Consider the following 7,500-nt stretch of genomic DNA (forward strand, 5'->3'; position numbering starts at 1 on the left):
ATTGAATCTGAATTGTTCGATGCCGCTTCCTTGGCACAAAAATCGGCCATTTCGTTGCCACGAAGATTAGAATGTCCAGGAACCCACAAGAGTGAAATGTCGGAGCCTCGCATAATTAACTGGTGGATTAAATACAAAATTTCGTACATAATATCTGCTCGTTCAGATGAAGATTGATTATTTAAAGCCATCAATGCTGATTTTGAATCAGACAGTATAAGGATTTTTGCAGGCACAAGAGGCATATCACTAAAAAAAGGTGAAAGCCATCAGAATTGCAAACAATTCAGCAGTAAAAATTGAACAACCTTTAGTTAAGTGGAATCTCTTTTTAATGTTAAGCTCGGGGATTACAAAAGCGGCTCCAACTTCAGAGTTACTACTAATTGATCCATCTGTGAAAACACGGAGGTAATATTTGAAACGTGTATTAATTAGTTCTTTGGCCCGAGAGGCAATAATGAGTGGACTGTCACTCTTTTTTAATTGTCCATATGTAAAAATAATATTTGCTTGCTCAGTCAGCCAAGGCGGATGAAAACAATGCGGAATTTTCGCAATCTGGGAAAGAGGCAGACTGCAACTCTCAAAGACTGACTTAGTAAAATCGAACAAGGACGTGTATACAGCTTTGTTACGAATTTCTCTACAGATGTACGTTTCTTCATCAATTTCAGAGACAACCGAATTTGGAACAGCTCTAGCCCTTACCATGTAGTTACAGGCACATAATTTCCTGTGTTCAGGTAATGGCAAAACACCAGCTTCTTTGTATGTTTTGTCGATTGAAGCCCATCGCGGTAACCCAAGTGCAATCTTAAAAGCTAAGGAATCAATACTTGTCAGTTTATGAAGATCAGAGTTTGAAGCAGTGAAATAGATTTCCTGACCATATGATATAATTGAGCGGACTAGTCCCATTGCAGCATTGATCAGATTATTGCCACAATTTATAACAGGGATTCCAGAAAGCACACGTAATAGAGCTATTTTCTTCCTCGCTTTCTCAATAAGGTAGTTTATATGCTTAGTCCAAAAAAGTTTATAATGGAAGATAACACCGAGAAATTTCACCTCTTTATTCGGATATATGATAGTATCATTTACCTGTATTTTAATAGCATCCCTACCTTCAAATTCAATCAACTTTTTAGTAAATATGACGAAAACAGTCTTTTCAGCAGACAGGAGAAAACCACTTTCTTTCATATATTCCACAATGTTGTCGATGGCATCTTGAAAATGCTTAATAATTTTATTTCGTTTTGATGTATTTTTTGTAATATTACAGTTTACATTCTTCCAGAGAGCTATGTCATCTGCATAAGCTACTAATGTGGCACCATTTGTGTTGATATTTTTCATATCATAAAGCATTAGTGAAAACAGAGTGGGAGAAATCACACTTCCCTGGGGAACACCCATATTGACGGACCTTGATCTGGATAATATACCCCCTAATCTCACCTGGAATGTCCTCTGGGATAAGAATGACTTAAGAAATTTTAGAAATCGACCTCCCAACCCTACTGTATTTGCTTTATGAATCAATTTATAGTGCCACACAGAGTCATAGGCTCTATGAATATCAAAGAAAGTTGCGACCGTGGAGTGACGCTTTGCGAGTGCCTTCTTAACATGAGAAGTTAGATGGACGACATGATCAGTAACACCCCTACCTCTTCTAAAACCAGCCTGGAAAGTAGGTAAAATTCCTTTCTTCTCCAGAAAGTGTTCTAATCTAGTTTTCAAAATTCTCTCAAAAACCTTCCCAAGATGGGGAGTTAACGAAACAGGTCGGTAACTGGAAGGGTTAGATTTAGGTTTTCCTTGTTTGTGAATAGGTACTATGGTTGCTTTCTTCCAATCAGTTGGAAGGATACCAGAATTCCAGCAAATCTGAAAAAAATCTAACACTCTTTTTAAAAAGATATTTGGAAAATGTCTGATCATGTTGTACGATATTGGATCTGAGCCTGTCGCAACTTTCCCTGACTTAACAGCATTGAGAGCACGGTATAGATCCCCCAGCGTTAGGTCTGCATTAATGTAAGATGCACTGCTATCATTCTTATCCATTTCACAGGGGCAGTTCATATCTTCAAACTGTTTCCTTCTCTTTTGCTCATAGGATGGCAAGTATTCTGTCTGACTCATTTTTGCGAATGTATCCGCAAATAACTCGGCTTTCTCTTCCCTAGTTTTATACACAATATCATTTTCATACAAAGGAGGATCAGGAAGATTATAGACACCCTTTATTTGCTTTATTTCTCCCCACAGTTTTGAAGAGGCAGTTGGGTTGCTAGTACAGTCGTTAATCAGATTTGTGTAGTACATCTTTTTGGCAGCAGCCACTGTTTTATTACTAAAACTATTAGCCTGTTTATACTTGTTGTGCAGTTCTGATACTCTTTCTTTGGATTCGATTTTTCGATACCTATGCCAGTTTTTGAAAGCCTCTGTTTTCTTATTGACTGCTATTTCACACGAGCTGTTCCACCAAGGATTACCAGACCGTTTTGGATTGGCTATATACTTTACTTTTGGAATTGAACCATCAGCAGCCTTCAGAATAACATTCCTTAGAGACCGATAACAAATTTCTAAATCTTCTTGTGATGTAACATCAGTGTTGAAATTTAAATCAGCAGAGTAATAAGCCAGCATATTACCAAACAGATCCCAGTTTGCTTTCTTTTCATTATATTTCAACCCCATATTATCTTTAATTATGATCTCATGTTTTACAGATAATACCATTTCAACTGGAAGGTGGTCACTCCCCAGTGGTGTTTTGAGAACTTGCCATTCACAGTATGGATTTATATCAGTCGACACCAAAGAGATGTCTATTGAAGAATTTTTTTGATCTGCCCGATCAGCGATTCTTGTTATTGAACCATCATTTAATATAGTTAAGTTAGAATGAACTATGGTATTCGCTAGATATTCATTGTTGGTTGTGAATTCGCAATTTTTGTCCGACTACAAGGCATGGTGCGCATTAAAATCCCCTAGAATTATCCAGCTATGGGATAAATCTAAATCCATTAACCAGTCAGCTTCACCTCTTGAAACTCCATCAGGGTAGTAACAGTTAACTACAATTAATGTTTTATCTAAGACAGAAAGCTCTATAGTTGAAGAATACAAACGTTTGTCTATACTATAACATGGTGGTTTTCTAGCTTTATATATGATTGAATCTGAAATATAGGTTGCAACTTTAACTTTTCCTTTGCGCTCTGTTTCATCAATAACTGGAGGGTAGAAGTAACCCTCTAACTTAGGGAGATTGCTTTTATAACAATTGAGGGACTGGAGGGCAATTATATGATAGTTGTGATCTTGCAGAAAATGGATCAGATAGTCAAAATTACATTTACTTCTACAGTTCCATTGCAAAAAACGAAATAGGCCTGCGCCACACCCATCATCATTACATCCTGCTGTCTGCATAAGTGAATAGATACATAGAATAAAGAGTATCTGTCTAATGTACTTCAGGAAAAGAAAAAATAAAGACACATTTACCTTACATACATTCATTTGGAATTCACACGGCAATTTGACAATATTGATTTCAGTTCAGAGATTGAGGACGTCATGACGCCCGTTATGTTTTTCATGATGCTGACAAACTGATAAGAAAGGTTTTCCAAAAACGTGATTATACTTCCAAGTACAAAATCAGAAGGATCGGAGATTGCAGACACTGGTGAGATTGATTCTTTTCTCTGATTGGGGTTGGTCTTCACAAATGTTGGTTGACGTGTATTGACAGGGGTTTTGCAGGATGGTGTTGATTGTTCTGAACAGCTTGATGTTTGATCAGATGCAGACTGCTGTGAGCTGATATGTTTCCGTAATGGTGTTGACTGTTCTGAACAGCTAGATGATTTGCCAGATTTGTTATTTTCTTGTGTGTTGTCAGTTCTATCTTCCAATGTAAACCTGTCCTTGTCTGTCTTGTCTGTCTTCAACGGGTGTTTGGACCCATGTAGTAATTTTCCATGCACGTTCTTGGCAGTTACAGTTGGCGGGATATCCCTGACTGGAGATTTAGTGGTGCCATTTCTTAGTGCTAATGCATATGACTTTGGATTATTAGTGGTAGGTTTAATTGTTTCCTCGCCCGCTAGAGACCGGCTGTCTACGTCTTGGTTCACTGACTGTGCCCGGGCTAGAGCGATGGCTTCAACATATGGCATATGACTGGATGATTTTATTTTACCGGCAAGTACTCTGATTTTATACTCGGGGCAGCCAGGGAAAGAAGCTGCATGATTCCCTTGACAATTCACACATTTTTTGGAATGCGCACAGGTGTGAGCATCATGGCCAGGGAGACCACATCTTCCGCATACACACACACACACACACACACACACACACACACACACACACACACACACACACACACACACGGCAGACATGCAGAGACAGTGAATGTAAGGCAGTGCCAGGAAGGCAATGACAGATGGACAAACACACAAATAACCATCCAGACAGACAGAAAGATGGACAGACAGACAGATAGAATACAAGATTCAAGATAGTTTGATTAACAGGCTTTGGCGCTTTACAAGAGAAGTGAATGCCTATACAGGAACTCCACTTCCTTTCATGCCCAAAGCTTTGTGTACAAAGTTAGCAACATTCATCACAATTGTAATGGTTTCTTTTCTGCAACCATCAGTCACGCAGTTTCAAACATAAATGGATGCATGTGATATTTAACAAGAATAAATGCATTCTTTGATTCACTGTATTATGGACATCCAAACAAAACAAAGACAAGAGAGGCAAGGCCTTCAAGACTCACTTGTGATACACTTTAAAAAAAAAATCTAACATTAAAATGTGTTCTGTATTTGTTATTATCAAGTTTCAGGTTAAAAAAAAAAGTCCTGACGGCAGATTCGAAACCCGCGTGTTCGGGTGAGAAGAAACTGTCTTACCCAATACACTATCGTGGCTCCTTAACTGATGTTCAAAAATTTAACATTTAAACATGCTTTTTTAAGGGCGATAAATCGATTGCGGTATTCGCAGTGAGAACACTGTATAAATCATATTATTCTGGTGTATCTTGGGCATTCAAAAAATCTTTAAGGGCAATTAAAAATTCTTTTTAAGTCCGCGGTAAAGGAGACGTGGCTATCGCCGCAATCACAAATCACACTGCAACATTTAGCCGTTTTCTCTGGATCTAGATAGATGTACAAGTTTAGTTACACCCGCCGGGAATGTACGACACTGTCGATTCAATTTCTCTTTTATGTTCATTCTAGTTTTATAGTTTTAAAGTTGATATGAAAATTGAACATTTTGTTAAACTAATAACATGCAGAGCCAAGGACAAGTACTTCTAAACGTCGTATGAAGTGAAAAGGACTTCATTTTGAGAAAAGTCAAGACTGAAAATTTTTAAGTTTCATCAAGGGTATTAACTCTCATGGTTTATTATTTTAAACTGTGAATTCCAACTGATTTTGTTGATATTTTTATGGCAGTTTGGGGCATAATCCAGTAAGTGATGAGGCGTTCACAAATCTTTCTCTGAATAAATATTTAACGATCTCCTTCTCCAACTTTCCATCACATGTCATCGTGTATTGTCGATTGAATATAGGACTGAACGGGCAGGTCAACAACTTGAAACAAAATGGCGTTCTTCGCGTTCGCGAGGAATATGAGCACTCGCTTTGAATATGTATAAATATGTGTACGCAATTGATTTTGCCCATGACCTTCAGGGCTTAGCCAATAGATCTATAAAGTCCACTCATAGTACTGATTTTAGTATTTTCCGAAAAAGACCACTTGGGCGAATGAACATAGTGAAAGCCCTGTACACTGAGAGTAACACACACAAGCTTTTATGTACTGAGCATAATTTCAAAATGTAATGTTTAAGATGAGAAAGATCAGTTTAAAGCAAATTAACCCCCCTAGCATTAATTACAGATTAATTTCCCCTTTTTTACTATCTGCACCAAAGACATGCACCAGAAATATAACTTCCATGCTTAGCAAAAGAAGTTCCTGTTTAAACAAAAAATGATAATAATGACTGCTCTTGTTGTTGTATCAGAATATCAGATCAAAGTGCCAAGTTTAGAGAATAAAAAGTATAAATATAACAGTAAATTCAGTTTGCATTTAATTTGGCTTTTTTCTTCTTTTTTGTGCCCATCCCAGAGGTGCAATATTGGTTTAAACAAGATGACTGGAAAAAACTGAATTTATCCTATTTTTATGCCAAATTTGGTGTCAAATGACAAAGTATTTGCAGAGAAAATGGCAATGTTAAAGTTTACCACGGACACACAGACACACACGCACACACACAGACAACCGAACACCGGGTTAAAACATAGACTCCCTTTGTTTACACAAGTGAATCAAAAAGCACTTCAGGAACATTTTTACAGAAAGGGCAAGAAGATGTTTTGTATTTGTTTGGCTGTCAAATTAGAAGGAATCACCACTGAAAGATGTTATTCCAGTTCTAAATCTAACCAAAGTTCCTCTTACAGAAATATTATTTACGTAACTTAAATACACAGCACGCGACAGTATATGTTGCAGATACATTGTAAAAAGCTTTGTACCCAAAGCGGAGAACTAATCTTGTTTAAACTGTCTACCGTTACCATTATAATTAATGAAAATGTCAAATACGTTTTTGAAATATTGATACCAACCATCTTCCGTTATACTACATGCTTCAGCCTCTGTAGGATGAACTTGTCTAATGGTATCCCAGAATTTCTTAGAATAGTGTAAGTGATTTTGACGGTAACTGTTTGTGTTCAGTCAAAGGATCTGGCCCCAAGTATCTTTCTGAACTCATCCATATCTATACCCCGTCTCGCCAGCTTCGTTCTTCCTCTGATACTTGACTTCTCAGGATACCTCACATCAGAAGTAAGACCTATGAACACAGATCGTTTTCTTTTCAATCGCCAAAGACGTGGAACAAGCTCCCTGATAACCTCCGTCATTCTCGCATCTTTTAAATCTCGTCTCAAAACTCACCTTTTCCCTCAGCAGTAAGTTCAATTGTGGCATGTCTACTTCCTTTGCGTTAGCTGTGCTGGACTATGTGTGTATACATATGTATGTGTACATAACTACATGCATGTATATAAATGTGTATTGTGTGTGCGTGCGTTTATGTAAGTTTGTGCCTGCCTATGTGTGCGTATGTGTTAGGGTAACTGTTAGATACACATGTATGTTAAAATGTATGTATGCAGTGTGTGTGTGTGTGTGTGTGTGTGTGTGTGTGTGTGTGTGTGTGTCTGCGTGCGTGCGTGCGTGCGTGCGTGCGTGCGTGTGTGTGTGTGTGTGTGTGTGTGTGGTGTATGTAACATAGATGTAATGTTTTATGTTAACAAAGCGTTTTTGTAAAGCACCTAGAGCAGATTTTTGGATAGTGTGCTATATAAGTATCCTTATTATTATTATTCTACTTTTTTGCACATTCTC

General features: G+C 37.7%; 1 protein-coding gene across 2 annotated transcripts in view; it reads right to left on the reverse strand.

Moving 5' to 3' along the window:
• LOC143276534 (uncharacterized) overlaps positions 1-7,500 on the reverse strand; it is a 164,492-nt gene that overhangs the window by 83,903 nt on the left and 73,089 nt on the right. The window lies entirely within an intron of this gene.

Source organism: Babylonia areolata, chromosome 32 (assembly GCF_041734735.1).
Source record: "Babylonia areolata isolate BAREFJ2019XMU chromosome 32, ASM4173473v1, whole genome shotgun sequence".
Taxonomy (NCBI): domain Eukaryota; kingdom Metazoa; phylum Mollusca; class Gastropoda; order Neogastropoda; family Buccinidae; genus Babylonia; species Babylonia areolata.